The following is a 16388-nucleotide window of genomic DNA, read 5'->3' as shown; positions in this document are numbered from 1 at the left end:
AGGATTCGAACCTGCGGCCGTAGCGGTCGCGCTGTTCCAGACTGTAGTGCCTAGAACCATTCGGCCACTCCGGCCGGCGCATACATTTAGAAACTTTTGAAACTAACTGTAAAGATGATGTCACCTTACCACCGCCACCACTACCAAACTTTGTAATGAGGAACAAATTCAGTCTATTGAAGAATATCTGTCTGTTTTCACATACCTGTGAGGCTAATGTGGCAGAACTGTTCTTAAGACGCTGAAATGTGAGATATGTAAAACTTATTTAAAGCTAGATAAAACACTTTCAGTAATAGAAAATGGAATTAAAAGAAAGGTGAAGATAGGTGGGTAGTATTTTCCTAATAATGAGATTATTATTACAGTTATTTTTACTTACTTGGTACCTGGAGAACTTGAACACAGAGTCATGAAATTCTCATCCCAGAGAAATTTAATTACAAGATTAGATGGTGGTGTAACTGAAAGAGAAGACTTATTCCCAGGGGAGCGCTTTTTTTTTTTTTTTTTTTTTTTTGCATGTAGGTCACAACGGCGACAGACTTCTTCAATGTGTAGTAAAAGTTGCCAGTAATATGTTTCTCAATAATTATGTTAAAAAATTCAACGATAGCCATAACGGCAATGAGAGCAAAAAGAGAAAGTTTTCAACTATAAAGCAGTTTGGAGTAAATTTTGTGACAAGCTGACAAACATTTACATTTGTCATTTTCTTCCCATTCCTACTTTCCTCTTGTCGATATGTATAACTCCATTGTTAATACTGAATGTTTATTTTATTTACGAGGATTTCATTTCATTAACAGCAGCACTCTGGTACATATTTGACGGTTTTAATGACACAGACAGATTCATAAAATCTCTCTTTTTGCTTTGTTGGTTACAAATTAGTTACATGCGCGTTTATAATTAAACTATATCCGGCGACAATATTGATGCAATCTTTGATGATTTATGTTCCAGTGAATTACATTTTTGTCGAAAGAATTAAACTTACGATCACCTGAATAATAACGTCATCCTTTCTATTAACTTTTACTGTAAGTACCTCTATCACAGAAACTCTGTTAGTGTAAATTTGCATACTATCTCAAACGCAATAGAAGTAAATTACAGTGTATTATAACCAGCGTAACATGCATTTTGCGCTGTAGCATACAGGAACGGCAATGAAGTACCTCGAAGAAAACGATTTATTGACATATAGTCAGCACGGTTTCAGAAAATTACGTTCTTGTGCAACATAACTAGCTCTTCATACTCATGAAGTAATAAGTACTATGTCAAATTGATTCCATATTTTTAGATTTCCAGAAGGCTTTCGACACCGTTCCTCACAAGCGTCTTCTAACCAAACTGCGTGCCTACGGAGTAACGCCTCAGTTGTGCGACTGGATTCGTGATTTCCTGTCAGAAAGGTCACAGTTCGCAGTAACAGACGGAAAGTCATCTAGTAAAACAGAAGTAATATCCGGCGTTCCCCAAGGAAGTGTAATATTCCCTCTATTGTTAGTGATGTATATTAACGACATAGGAGACAATCTGAGTAGACGTCTTAGGTTGTTTGCAGATGATGCTGTCATTTACCGTCTTATAAAGTCATCAGATGATCAAAGCGACTTGCAAAATGGTTTAGATAATATATCTGTATGGTGCGAAAAGTGTCAATTCACCCTGAATAAGGAAAAGTGTGAAGTTATTCACATGAGTACTAAAAGAAAACAGCTAAATTTCGATTGCGCGATAGGTCACAGAAATCTGAAGGCTGTAAATTCAACAAAATACTTAGGGATTACAATTACAAATAACCTAAACTGGAACGATCACATAGATAATACTGTGGGTAGAGCAAACCAAAGACTGCGATTCATTGGCAGAACACTTAGAAGGTGCAACAGGTCTACTAAAGAGACTGTTTACACCACGATTGTCCGCCCTATTCTGGAGTATTGTTGTGCGGTGTGGGATCCGCATCAGGTGGGACTGACTGATGACATCGAAAAAGTACAAAGAAGGGCAGCTCGTTTTGTATTATCGCGAAATAGGGGAGATAGTGTCACAGACATGATACGTGAATTGGAGTGGCAATCATTAAAACGAAGGGGTTTTTCGTTGTAACGGGATCTTCTCGTGAACTTTCAATCACCAGTTTTCTCCTCCGATTACGAAAACATTCTGTTACCACCCACCTACATAGGGAGAAATGACCATCACGATAAAATAAGAGAAATCAGGGCTCGCACAGAAAAATTTAAGTGCTCGTTTTTCCCGCGTGCAGTTCGAGAGTGGAACGGTAGAGAGACAGCTTGAAGATGGTTCGTTGAACCCCCTGCCAGGCACTTTATTGTGAATAGCAGAGTAATCACGTAGATGTAGATTTAGAAGTTTCTTTGTAAATATCACACAGATTGATAGTCGAGAGGTCAGTCGTATGATTTTGTTATACTTTCACGAAAGAAGTACATGCTCCTGCGCTGATGCTGGTTTCAGCGACGGTCCAGTGGAAATGACGGTACAATTAAGCCGTGAAACCTGTATATCAGAAGATGCCTAAGCACGACTCACGAGCCATCTTCTCAGCTTTACTTCCACTGCTACCTCATCCTCTATCTTCCAACCCTTCAACGTGCACTCGGTTTGTCTGCCGGGGGCCTCATCCAAGATGTGCAGGCGGCCTTGCCTTCCGCTATCGAGCGTACGGGGTGCAGTCGTCTACAAGTAGTAGCTCACGTCGGTACCAATTATGCCTGTCGCTTGGGTTCTGAGTCGATCCTTAGTTCATACAGGCGGCTGGCGGATTTGGTGAAGACCGCTGGCCTCAAACGCGGGGTGCAAGCAGAGCTCTCTATTTGCAGCATCGCTCCCAGAGTGGATCGGGCTCCTTTGGTCTGGAGCCGAATGGAGGGTCTCAACCAGAGGCTTCGTCTACTCTGTGACGGTCTTGGCTGCAGATTTCTAGACTTGCGCTATTGGGTGGGGAATTGTAGGACGCCCCTAGATAGGTCAGGGGTGCACTGCACAAAGAAAGCGGCTACTCGGGTAGCAGAGTACTTGTAGCGTGCACATGGGGTTTTTTTAGGCTAGGCAGTAGTGCGAGGTGTCCTAATGAACACTCACCAGTCGGTGTGCAGGCAGGGAAATCAGGACGGGCTCAGTGTAAAGGCACTTCAGCTATCAAGATATTAGCAGTAAATTTTCAGAGTGTTTGGAATAAAGTTCCGTAATTTACTGCCCTCCAGGAAGCGTGTGGCGCGCAAATTATTCTCGGGACTGAGACTTGGCGGAACCCTGAGATAGGAAGTTCTTAAATATTTAGTGAGGGTTGGAACGTGTATCGGAAAGTCAGATTAGACACCGTAGGAGGTGGTGTCTTCATTGCAGTTGGCAAAAATATTGTGTCTACTGAGGTCGAAGTAGAGTGTGATTGTGAACTTATCTGGACACGTTTAACAGGGATAGGAGAAATAAAGTTAATTTTTGGGTGTTATTACCGGCCACCAGGTTCCAGCGTGATAGTACTAGAATCATTCAAAGGAAGTCTACACTATCTATCGCAGAAGTACCCGGATCATGCTACATTAGTTGGAGGCGACTTCAACCTACCTAATATAGACTGGGATGTCTATGGATTCATTACAGGAGGTACAGACAAGCCGTCGTGTGAATTACTTTTGAACACATTATCCGAAAACTGTCTTGAGCAGCTAAATCGACAGCCAACGAGTAATGGAAATATTTTAGATCTGGTAGCCACGAACAGACCAGACCTCATCGACGGTGTCAGTGTTGAGACAGGGATTAGTGATCGTGATGTTGTCACTACGTCTTTGGTTACGAAAGTTAAAAAGTCGGTCAAGAAGGCTAGGAGAGCATTCTCACTAGAAAGAGCAGATAAGCAGTCGTTAACATCCCACTTAGTAAATGAATCGACTTCATTTACTTCCGGTACGATGGACGTGGAAGAATTATGGGCAAATTTTAAGCACATTGTAAATCATGCATTGGACAAGTATGTGCCGAAAAAGTGGGTTACAGACGGAAAAGACCCACCGTGGTTTAACAGCGCAATTCGGAGAATGATCAGGAAGCAATGGCAGTTGCACTCGCGGTACAAGAAAGATCGGGAGAATGAGGACAGGCAAAAGTTAGTAGAGATTCGTGCTGCTGTAAAAAGAGCGATGCGGGAAGCATACAACCACTACCACTGTCATACTTAGCAAAAGATCTTGCTGAAAACCCAAGTAAATTCTGGTCTTACGTAAAATCGGTAAGCGGGTCGAAGGCTTCCATCCAATCACTCACTGATCAGTCTGGCCTGGAAACGGAAGACAGCAAAACGAAAGCTGAAATTTTAAATTTAGCATTTGAGAAATCTTTCACGCAGGAGGATTGTACAAACATACCGCCGTTTGAGTCTCGTACAGATTCCCGTATGGAGGACATAGTGATAGACATCCCTGGGGTTGTGAAGCAGCTGAATGGGTTGAAAATAAATAAATCGCCAGGTCCTGATGGGATTCCAGTTCGGTTTTACAGAGAGTACTCTACTGCATTTATCGCGAATCTCTTGCCGAACGTAAAGTCCCGAACGACTGGAAAAAAGCGCAGGTGACGCCTGTATATAAGAAGGGTAGAAGGACGGATCCTCAAAATTACAGACCAATATCCTTAACATCGGTTTGTTGCAGGATTCTCGAACATATTCTCAGTTCGAATATAATGAATTTCCTTAATACAGAGAAGTTTCTGGCATGGATGTGTGTGATGTCTTTATGTTAATTAGGTTTAATTAGTTCTAAGTTCTAGGCTACTGATGACCTCAGAAGTTAAGTCGCATACTACTCAGAGCCATTTGAACCATTTTGAACAGAGAAGTTGCTGTCCATGCATCAGCACGGCTTTAGAAAGCATCGCTCCTGCGAAACGCAACTCGCCCTTTTTTCACATGATATCTTGCGAACCATGGATGAAGGGTATCAGACGGATGCCATATTCCTAGACTTCCGGAAAGCGTTTGACTCGGTGCCTCAATGCAGACTCATAACTAAGGTACGAGCATATGGGATTGGTTCCCAAGTATGCGAGTGGTTCGAAGACTTCTTAAGTAATAGAACCCAGTACGTTGTCCTCGGTGGTGAGTGTTCATCGGAGGTGAGGGGATCATCTGGAGTGCCCCAGGGAAGTGTGGTAGATCCGCTGTTGTTTTCTATCTACAGAAATGATCTTTTGGATAGGGTGGATAGCAATGTGCGGCTGTTTGCTGATGATGCTGTGGTGTACGGGAAGGTGTCGTCGTTGAGTGACTGCAGGATGATACAAGATGACGTGGACAGGCTTTGTGATTGGTTTAAAGAATGGCAGGTAACTCTAAATATAGATAAATGTAAATTATTGCAGATGAATAGTAAAAAGAATCCTGTAATGTTTGAATACTCCATTAGTAGTGTAGCGCTTGACACAGTCACGTCGATTAAATATTTGGGCGTAACATTGCAGAGCGATATGAAGTGGGATAAGCATGTAATGGCAGTTGAGACCGCTTATAAAACACTGATACGACCTATTCTTGAGTACTGCTCGAGCGTTTGGGATCCCTATCAGGTCGGATTGAGGAAGGACATAGAAGCAATTCAGAGGCGGGCTACTAGATTTGTTACTGGTAAGTTTGATCATCAAGCTAGTGTTACGGAAATGCTTCAGGAACACGGGTGGGAGTCTCTAGAGGAAGGGAGGCGTTCTTTTCGTGAATAGCTACTAAGGAAATTTAGAGAATTAGAAGTACAATTTTACTGCCGCCAACTTACATTTCGCGGAAAGACCACAAAGATAAGATAAGAGAGATTAGGGCTCGTACAGAGGCATATAGGCAGTCATTTTTCCCTCGTTCTGTTTGGGAGTGGAACAGGGAAAGAAGATGCTAGTGGTTGTACGAGGTACCCTCCGCCACGCACCGTATGGTGGATTGCGGAGTATGTATGTAGATGTAGATGTATTGCTGCGAGTTACGAAATAGTAATTCTGTGAAATTAGGATTATGTTTATGGAATTTTCGGATTTTTTCGTGCGAGGTGAAATTTACTTCCAGAGGCCAAAACTTTCCCATGAAAGCTGTGCAGTCATAACACTGAACGTTTTAGGGTCCAAAAATTATAATTGGCTTCATATTTGAAGGACCCTTCAAATATGTTAAACACCCTTTGTATTTACCGATCATTTATTAGCCAATCAAAAGTGTTACTCATTCAGCATCAGATCTGAGTGAAAACCTTAAACTAGCGGCTAGACAGAGACTGTGTTGTGAGTGTTAGTTTACAGTCTTACAGGCAGAGGTATGGAAAAGGAAAATAAAACTATGTTTCCCACATACTTAATCACATACCATAATGGGTACAACCAATCTCACGACACCAAATGCAAAATGTGGCATTTCCTGACACAACCTCTGTTTGAAATTAGCGGTATACGGCTTGCCTTGAAAAAGCTCTACCTGATACCTGATCATCAGCTAGTCCGCATTCCAACCACTCAATGACGCGGCGCTGTTATCGCGGTCGCTCAGTAGTAACGGCAGCACATTATTTGCACTGTTCACTACTAATGTTGATAATTTCTACTCCACAACACGACGCTCTATCACGATAACGCTGAATTCAAAGGCTCGACAATGTAGACTAGATTAACAGTAGGTTTGGTTCGTTGTTTTCGTGGCGCACAGTACCCAGTGTTCATTTCAGTAACTGTGTGACACGTCCGGCACTAATGACCTCAATATCGATAGGACGTTAACTTCTGATCTTCCTATCTCCCTTCCTGTGTTACACTTCAGTGCGGGAGTATTCATCTGGTAACAACCACGACGAGTAAGAGAGCATATCACACAGCTTTCTTCACCACACGCAGCGTTGAAATTAGGTGAGTGTTATCAAATGCTTTATACATTTAAGCACAGATCTTGCCCTCATGCATTGGTGAAACTGTGTAGCCATTCTCTCGCACTGTACCAACACCGACTCAAAGGAAGGCTTCGGCGCTTGTTCGTGACGTCACGTCAGCTAGGCACGGCGAGCGCCAGGTCTGTTGCAGGCAGAAACGCCTGGGCGTGCTTATCACTATAAATCTCTTATTTTTGGACAAAATGTTTGGTATTGTTTTGGATTCTGCAGTTTTATTTAGATGAAAGATTTTCTTACTGTCGTAAAGCTACAAATGAAGATCATAGTTCTGTATTACTGAGTCCTGTCGAAACAAACGTAAATCAATATGAGAATATGCTTTGCCCCATTGCAAGCTTCTGAAATTTTACATTCAAGTAACTATATTTACTTGATTCATTTTGTTATCGAAACTTACCCCAACCCCCTTACAATTAACTCCTTTCTTTTATTTATTTATTTATTTATTTTCGTCTGACTTCGTCAATGGAAATGTGAACTAATTTACATGTGTAAATGTCCAACTGTTGCCAGTCATTAGATTACAGTCGTTTTCAACGAAAGGAATTCTAAACAGGAAACAAAATAGCTTCATACATCGAAAATACTGCTGAGCTTAAACGTTTTTAAACATGCACATTAGAAAAGATAAATATTCCCCTCTTGCAACTGAAAGGAGAAACTTTATAAGGTGAAAAAAAATTTATTTGATAAAACAAGTATCTCTCTTTTGCGTCTTCTTCTGTCCCCCACCCCTCCCCCAACGTGTACAATCGCAAGATATTTCATTAACTTATAGTGCTCCTCAGCCCATAGTTAACCAAGATACCTAAAGAAGAGCACCAATATTTTCACAGTTCCTTGTAAAAGCAACCCAGTACAAACGTAACTTCCTCAGATTTACAAATAAGGTAAAGAAGCACGAATTCTGTTGCTGCTGGACAATGAAGTTGTTTTTGTATGTCAGTCCTTAAAACAGATGGAAATTTAAGTTCAGGAGTACACTATTTGTTAAGAAGTGTAATGAATTACACAATTAATTGATTGCAGAAATCTCTCAGAACAATATGTGTGTTGGTCAACTACCGCCAATAGTTCACATTTTCCTGTGTCAGGGAGGGAGACACCGCCATTATGAGTATGCCTGCAACAGACCTGGCGTTCGCCGTGCCTAGCTGGCGTGACGTCATGAACAAGCGCCGAGGCCTTCCTTTGAGTCGGTGTTGACTGTACACACTCTACTACGCAAATGAGTTATAGTATCCTATGTAGATGATCTCAAACTCTATACATTCCCCTCACAAAATATCGGTTCACAAGTAGTTCTCCAATAAATATTGACAGTTAAGAAGCTGAACCAATTAATTGTCGATAATGTCACTGAAACAGTGTTGTGAAAGAAGAAGTACTTCTGATTACAATAAAGTTACTTACACCTCTTCATACATACAGGGTGTTTCAAAAATGACCGGTATATTTGAAACGGCAATAAAAACTAAACGAGCAGCGATAGAAATACACCGTTTGTTGCAATATGCTTGGGACAACAGTACATTTTCAGGCAGACAAACTTTCGAAATTACAGTAGTTACAATTTTCAACAACAGATGGCGCTGCGGTCTGGGAAACTCTATAGTACGATATTTTCCACATATCCACCATGCGTAGCAATAATATGGCGTAGTCTCTGAATGCAATTACCCGAAACCTTTGACAACGTGTCTGGCGGAATGGCTTCACATGCAGATGAGATGTACTGCTTCAGCTGTTCAATTGTTTCTGGATTCTGGCGGTACACCTGGTCTTTCAAGTGTCCCCACAGAAAGAAGTCACAGGGGTTCATGTCTGGCGAATAGGGAGGCTAATCCACGCCGCCTCCTGTATGTTTCGGATAGCCCAAAGCAATCACACGATCATCGAAATATTCATTCAGGAAATTAAAGACGTCGGCCGTGCGATGTGGCCGGGCACCATCTTGTATAAACCACGAGGTGTTCGCAGTGTCGTCTAAGGCAGTTTGTACCGCCACAAATTCACGAAGAATGTCCAGACAGCGTGATGCAGTAATCGTTTCGGATCTGAAAAATGGGCCAATGATTCCTTTGGAAGAAATGGCGGCCCAGACCAGTACTTTTTGAGGATGCAGGGACGATGGGATTGCAACATGGGGCTTTTCGGTTCCCCATATGCGCCAGTTCTGTTTATTGACGAAGCCGTCCAGGTAAAAATAAGCTTCGTCAGTAAACCAAATGCTGCCCACATGCATATCGCCGTCATCAATCCTGTGCACTATATCGTTAGCGAATGTCTCTCGTGCAGCAATGGTAGCGGCGCTGAGGGGTTGCCGCGTTTGAATTTTGTATGGATAGAGGTGTAAACTCTGGCGCATGAGACGATACGTGGACGTTGGCGTCATATGGACCGCAGCTGCAACACGGCGAACGGAAACCCGAGGCCGCTGTTGGATCACCTGCTGCACTAGCTGCGCGTTGCCCTCTGTGGTTGCCGTACGCGGTCGCCCTACCTTTCCAGCACGTTCATCCGTCACGTTCCCAGTCCGTTGAAATTTTTCAAACAGATCCTTTATTGTATCGCTTTTCGGTCCTTTGGTTACATTAAACCTCCGTTGAAAACTTCGTCTTGTTGCAACAACACTGTGTTCTAGGCGGTGGCATTCCAACACCAGAAAATTCCTCTGTTCTAAGGAATAAACCATGTTGTCTACAGCACACTTGCACGTTATGAACAGCACACGCTTACAGTAGAAAGACGACGTACAGAATGGCGCACCCACAGACTGCGTTGTCTTCTATATCTTTCACATCACTTGCAGCGCCATCTGTTGTTGAAAATTGTAACTACTGTAATTTCGAAAGTTTGTCCGCCTGAAAATGTACTGTTGTCCCAAGCATATTGCAACAATCGGTGTATTTCTATCGCTGCTCGTTTAGTTTTTATTGCCGTTTCAAATATACCGGTCATTTTTGAAACACCCTGTATACAGCTAGACAACACAAAAGAATTAATGGGCCATTTTGCCTCACTGTGAAGTACGAAATTTGGTTACAAGATGCCTAGAACCTTCCTTAGTAATGTTGCAAAACTGTGCTGACCTGAGACGTCACCTCGGACTCGGCGGTGCATGAAACAGTAAGGTGTCGACACACGTGAAGAAATGACCAGATGTTAGAAGTTCATGTGAGGTGTAAGGTGGTTTAATGACGTCACTGAAGAAAGGCATTCTGAGGCACCAGATCAACCCGTTTCTTTTTCAGCAATCGTCATCGCTGGAGGAAAAGCATTATATCGATGGATCGAAAATATGTGTACATGCAGCTGGTAGATCAAAATGCTGTTCTTCAAATACTTGCCACCCATAAATAGTTACCTACAAATCGTTGTAATTTTAGTGAGATCACGTGGCACCAAATTTCAAGTCAGGCGAAAGCCACCATGGATGTGTCTCACGATGGAAAGGCCGTCGCCACCCCTCCCGTCTTAACCAGATCGCACCCCTTTTCTTGACGCCTCTGTCATGGCGACTAGCTCTCCCGTTTCGCGCCTCCTGTGGTGTTATCACACGTGGGAAGAGGCCGGAGGGGGTGGGTGGGGGTGAGAGGTGCAACATTGACGTGTACATGCATAAAACGGGAATGTGTCCCTTCGTGATTTCACTCTCTGGCCGTATGCGTGGTACCAACTTTGTTAATCACTTCAAAAGAATACCTGTACAGTCAACCCTCGGCCGATTCCTACATGACTGTGGGGAGAACCCATTCGACTACCATAGATTCTGCGTGCCTGCAAGCAACTGCTAGAGCGGAAGTGCAAGCTCACTGAGCTATACGGTGTCGAAGGGGTGACTACCCGCAGGCACCAAGAAATCCATCATGGGTTGTTTGTGTACAGGTCCATTTTTAAGGTGCTCAACAAAGGTACGTGGGTGGCATCGAAGGTTGTACCAACTTGGGTGGTATTAGAGGTACCCTCTTTCAGTTAAAAACTGTATGGTCCATGTCGCACTCTTCCTCCATGACGCCTCAGGATGTCATGAAACAGGACTGAAGAAGAATCACTTCTTTTACTGTTTTGGATCACTTTCAAAATTCGTCGAGTGATTTTGAATCGTACCTAGTGGTTCCATTCTGTATACCAGAGCAAAAGTTGCGGTCGCAGTGCAAAGGGGTCAGATCACGTTTAATGGTGTTACAACACCATGGTGTCCTTGTAGGAGAGATGAATCGTCCTGGGGGTGTCAGCATTGTCAAAGATTGTCGAGAACGTTGTTCTGTTACAACTCACATTGCAAACTGTTGTTTTAGAGAGCGAAATATATGTAAATGAACGCCTCAAGAGAAGGGATGGCTTCATTAACAGACTTTATACCGACACGTGAGGTCATTTTGTGGCAGTTCTGAGCGGTGGTGTCTGAAATTTCCTCAGCCATACTTCGTGACATCAATGCTAGGCGTTGTGTATCTGAGCGTCATTGCAGGGACATCAATAGAAGGGGTGCTATGTTCTTAAGTGGGAGGGGGGATTGACATCATTATTCCACCTTACTCATCACATGAACTGAGCTCTGGCCTTTTTTTCTGCTTGTGTGGACACCTTCTTGTCTGAAGCTTCGTCGAACCCAAGGGAGACGTATGAAGACATCACACTTTTGTGCCGCTACAGAGGTAGGCAGAAGGCACCTTTTCGAAATTTCACACTTCTGCGTCGTAGTGGGGGAAAATGATGGGGTTTCAAAAAGTAGCCTTTAATCCTTACATTAAAGTTGTTCTAGCTCTGGCATAACTGACTGATCAAGGAATATGATTCACACTTAAGTGCCTCACAAGAAAAACAAGTAATTTTCTCTGCATCAATGTGTCATAAATCCTGCAGAGGGTCAGTGGCACCTGACGGGACACCGACGCACTGAGATACAGTAAAATTAATGTCATTTTAAACAGGAGACTGTTAATGTAAACAAAATTTATTGAGTCGAGAAACACCAAGTGAGTAATTTAATGAACTGATTAAGGGGCTCCGGAAAGACTCAAAATCATGAAAAGTTCAATTTTTACTTTTTTGCGTTTTCTGAATCTGCAGACTATTACCTTTTAATAGATATATAATTTATTCAATTCCGAAGACTACAACTATTTTTAAATTTTTTTTGAAATGTGTTCTACATGGGCGTGACCCACTGTGGCGCTGTTAAACTGCTGTCAAATGGTGTTATTATTAACGTCCGTGTTCATCAGGTACATTTTAGTGATGTGAGATAAAGTATGTGTTGTGGCTAACCTGTGATGGTTCAATATATATCGCTGGTGTGATTGTCGATTTTTCATGTTTATTTACTCTGTCGTTATCTCGAAAATATTCGTAATTAATTCTGCTTCTTGAGTCTCTGTTTTGTTGAAGTATAATAATGAGTAAAAGTAAACTTATTAGAAATCCTCTGAAGGCTTTTAAGAAAAGGAGAAATGTTGGAAAGCCAAAGGTATGTGTTATTACTGTAAACAATAAAGCCGATGAAAATCCCCAACGTAGCTTGTGTCCCAAAGAAGAAGACAGTTGGTGTAACTATAACAAAGGATTGCTAACTGGTGAAGTGTACACTCATAAGCATAGTCTGCCTCATGCAATAATGGAGGTGATAAAACCTATTTTCAGAGACTCAGCAGCACCTGAACTGTTGAAAAAGTGTATTCACGGAAAAACTCAAAACCCCAATGAAAGTGTAAATAGTGTTATATGGTCGAGAATCCCCAAGACTGTATTTGTTGGAATAGAAACACTTCACTTTGGTGTGTATGATGCTGTTGCGACTTTCAATGATGGCAACATTGTAAGGTGCAAGGTATTTAGAAATATGGGAATGAAGATAGGTTCTAACATGGTACGAGCGATGCTTGCTTTAGACAAGGAACGCCTTCGGGCTGCAGACAGGGCTGTAAAGAGTCTAGAAATACAAGCAAGAGTAAACAGGAAGAGGAACAAGAGGGAGCTGGAGGAGGAGTTTGCAGAGGATGAAGATAATCCATCCTATGGACCTGGAATGCACTAAAAAGTTAATCCAATTCTTGTGGATCGATTCCCAAAACTTTTATTTTCTCATACTAATTACATGTTTTCTAAGGATCTTCCAAACATATTTGTTTCAAACTTTCAGTAAATGTTACACAGTACCTTCTGCATAATTTAACACAGCATTTTTCCAAAAAACTGTATATTTTTGAATATATAAATAAAAAATTGCAAAAAAATGTGAATTTTCATTACAATTGAAAAAAATAATCTTTAATAACTGAACAAAAATTTTGTAAAATCCCTCTGTTAAGTTGTAGCCCATATTCCAATAAATAATCTGTAAAAATTTCAACTTCCTACCTCAAATACTTTGTGAGGAAAGATGTAATTTATAAGCGTTATTTTAACATTGCAAAGTATAGGGCGTTCCGGAGCCCCTTAAGAGTAAAAATATTTTATCGAGTAATTAATCGTAGGAGCATAGTCTTCTAGAACTTTGTTTATATTACATCGCTCATAGAATCTTCGTATTTGTAGATTTGTGACTGCAGTTTTTCCCAGCGTTGCTACTGGTGCGACAGAACCGAATTAAGCGTTATACGCCTAATATATGCACAGGGGGACAATTATTGAACTACGTGAAAAAAAACATAAATTAGTTACAAACTACTACGTGCACACACTTTATTCAACATGTAAACGTTAATACAGATATTCGGATTTAGGTTATGACATGTTCGATATGGTGATGCTGTGGCGCAGGCAACTAAAGAAATCCTGGATGACCCGCTGAAGTGCCGGAACTTCGCTTCTGTCGATGACCTCCTGAATGGCTGTTGTCAGCTCGGGAATGGTTTTGGGGTTATTGCTGTACACCTCGTCTTTAATATAGCCTCAGAAAAAGGAATCGCATGTGTTCAGATTGGGAGAATACGGCGGTCAATCGAGGCCCATGCCAGTGCCCGCTCTGTACCCCAGAGCCATAATGCAGTCCCCAGAGCGCTCCTCCAGGACACGAAACACTCTCCTGCTTCGGTCGGGTCGAGCTCCGTTTTGCATGAACCATAAGTTGTCGAAGTCAGGGTCACTTTGGATAACGGGGATGAAATCATCTTCCAAAATCTTCACGTACCGTTCGGTAGTCACCGTGTCTTCAAGGAATATCGCACTGATTATTCCACGACTGGACATTGCACATCACACAGTCACCCATTGAGAGTGAAGAGCCTTCTCAGTCACAAAATGCGGATTGTCAGTCCCCCAAATGCGTCAGTTTTGCTTATTGACAAAGTCATCCATATTCACATCAAAGTCTTATTCGTCAATTCGGGGGCTTCATTGGTGGTGGGTTTGAATTTTGTATGGAAAGAGACGTAGGACTTCAACAACAATTTCTCGCAGTGTCTCCTGGTTGATTCCCACCTGTTGTGCTGCTCGTGTGATCGATTTCCTGGGGCTGGTTTGGAACACAGCGGTGTCTTTTAGATGTTTTCAGGCGTTTTCAACCTGTTTGACGACCGTCATTGCCAACACTGTCATCACGAACACTACCCGTTCTCCCAAACTTGCGAATTAATTTCTTGATTTTTAGCAAACTTGGATCGATTGTCTCCAGCTTGAACTCGGTCGCAAACTTCCTTGAGCCGCGAATGTGCTGTTATAGCTCGTATAGTAGGCCTTCACGAGCGCTATACGCTCAGGCACGCTGTACCGTGACATTTTCACGTGCAAATGGCCGACAACAACGTGACGCGTGGGCATGCGCATACTAATTCCCATCATGCCCCACAGCCAACCGTGCAGTTTGATCATTATAAAGCAAATCGTTCACAAATGAAGACGATTTTACTTCGTATAGTTCAATAACTGTCACCCTGTATGTTAGAGCGGTATACGCTGCTGAGGCATGTGGTAATTTATGCAATGCTATGTGAACTGATTTACTGGACTACTAAAAGGTGAAGGCAAATTTACGTATACACAATTCTCGTTTGTATCTCAACGATCTGAATAAAGTTATTTTTCATTAATATTCCCTCTGATTCTGGACATGATTGATATTGTGGCTTTCCTTGAATTCAAGAACTGCGAGAGCCAATATGTAAAGTACACTGATGCGACTTTTTGCCGTTGCAGAGAGTACCAAAATTAGTTGTAAAAATAATATTGTGAGAAGCGTCTAACATTCTGCGTGGTGTCTGTTGTTCTATATCGTGTCTCCCTACCACTTTCGCGCAACGACGCTCTGAGAGTGTTTTTTAGGGAATTGACTAGTTTGAACCTGGGACCTGTTGCTGGTAAGGAGACATCAGACCACACATGACATGTAGAGTTCAGAAGAGTTCAGTGAGACTAGCGATGATATAACCAAATTCTTAATGATTTCAGCGTCAGCTTCACTGCACTCCCTGTAAAAGAATCTTAATACTAACTAAATTTAGTGGAAGGGGTTCAAGGCTTTCCTATTTCTGGTTAGCTGGTAAAATAACGTCGAAAAAGCAGTTAAGTTTACCACTGGAAATTTTATTCTACTCACAAAACATTGTTTACAAATTGCACTATTGATAAAAGGAAATGTTTTAATACAGTATGGTAAAAACCAACTGCGTTCAACAAAAATGTGAACGAATATTCCCTGAATGGGTTTCCAAGTTCTACAATGGATCGAAGGATGACCTACGCCATATCACATCTATAATCTAGGTTTAAATTAAGTTTCTCAAAAGAGAAAACTATCAAAATGGTCTACAGTGACCCTCAATTATCTTTAATTACTTATCTAACTTGTCGTAAATTACAGTGGCTGATGTGGCTTCTCAATAACTATATAACAGAAAAATCATCGCGTTTCAGATTTTTACTTCAAGTGGCAAATGTGAACATCATGAACTTTAATTGACGATTGACACTAGTATTACGCAAAAAGGGGGTGTAACAGATGAGACTTCTGCAGTTCTGAGTAAAGCCTTATGCGCTCAAAAATGCGGCATCGCGCGCGTTCATTACCTAGTCGGTGTTCGTCAGGGGGCGGCGGAAAGCACGGCTCCGCTCACCTCGCCGTCTCGGAAGCAACTCCCTCCTAACTTCTACTTACTACAATTTACCGAAGTTGGTTTAAAAAAACTATCTGGCTGTGTTTTCATCTGACCAATCAGGGTCTCAATGTTAACCTTAAGCTCCGCCTACAAAAATTCTGTCCATCCAATGAGAAACGTTATACTTTTCGTGGTGGGCAATGTTTTTAAAGTTTGCAACGTAACAGAGACGCGAAAAAGTCTCACGCTAAAACTTGCGGCTGGGGTAGCCCTTTTTGTGTTATCGTAAGATCTATACTGTTCTTCTGGAGGTCTCTAGCTCTTAGCATGGGCTGGGGGGTGGTCCTAGCGGTTAGCTGGCGACGTGGGTGTCTGTCCCTTATCGTAGGGCCTT

Source organism: Schistocerca nitens, chromosome 8 (genome assembly GCF_023898315.1).
Source record: "Schistocerca nitens isolate TAMUIC-IGC-003100 chromosome 8, iqSchNite1.1, whole genome shotgun sequence".
In the NCBI taxonomy this organism is placed as follows: Eukaryota; Metazoa; Arthropoda; class Insecta; order Orthoptera; family Acrididae; genus Schistocerca; species Schistocerca nitens.
Note: the sequence above shows the minus strand (reverse complement) of the source record.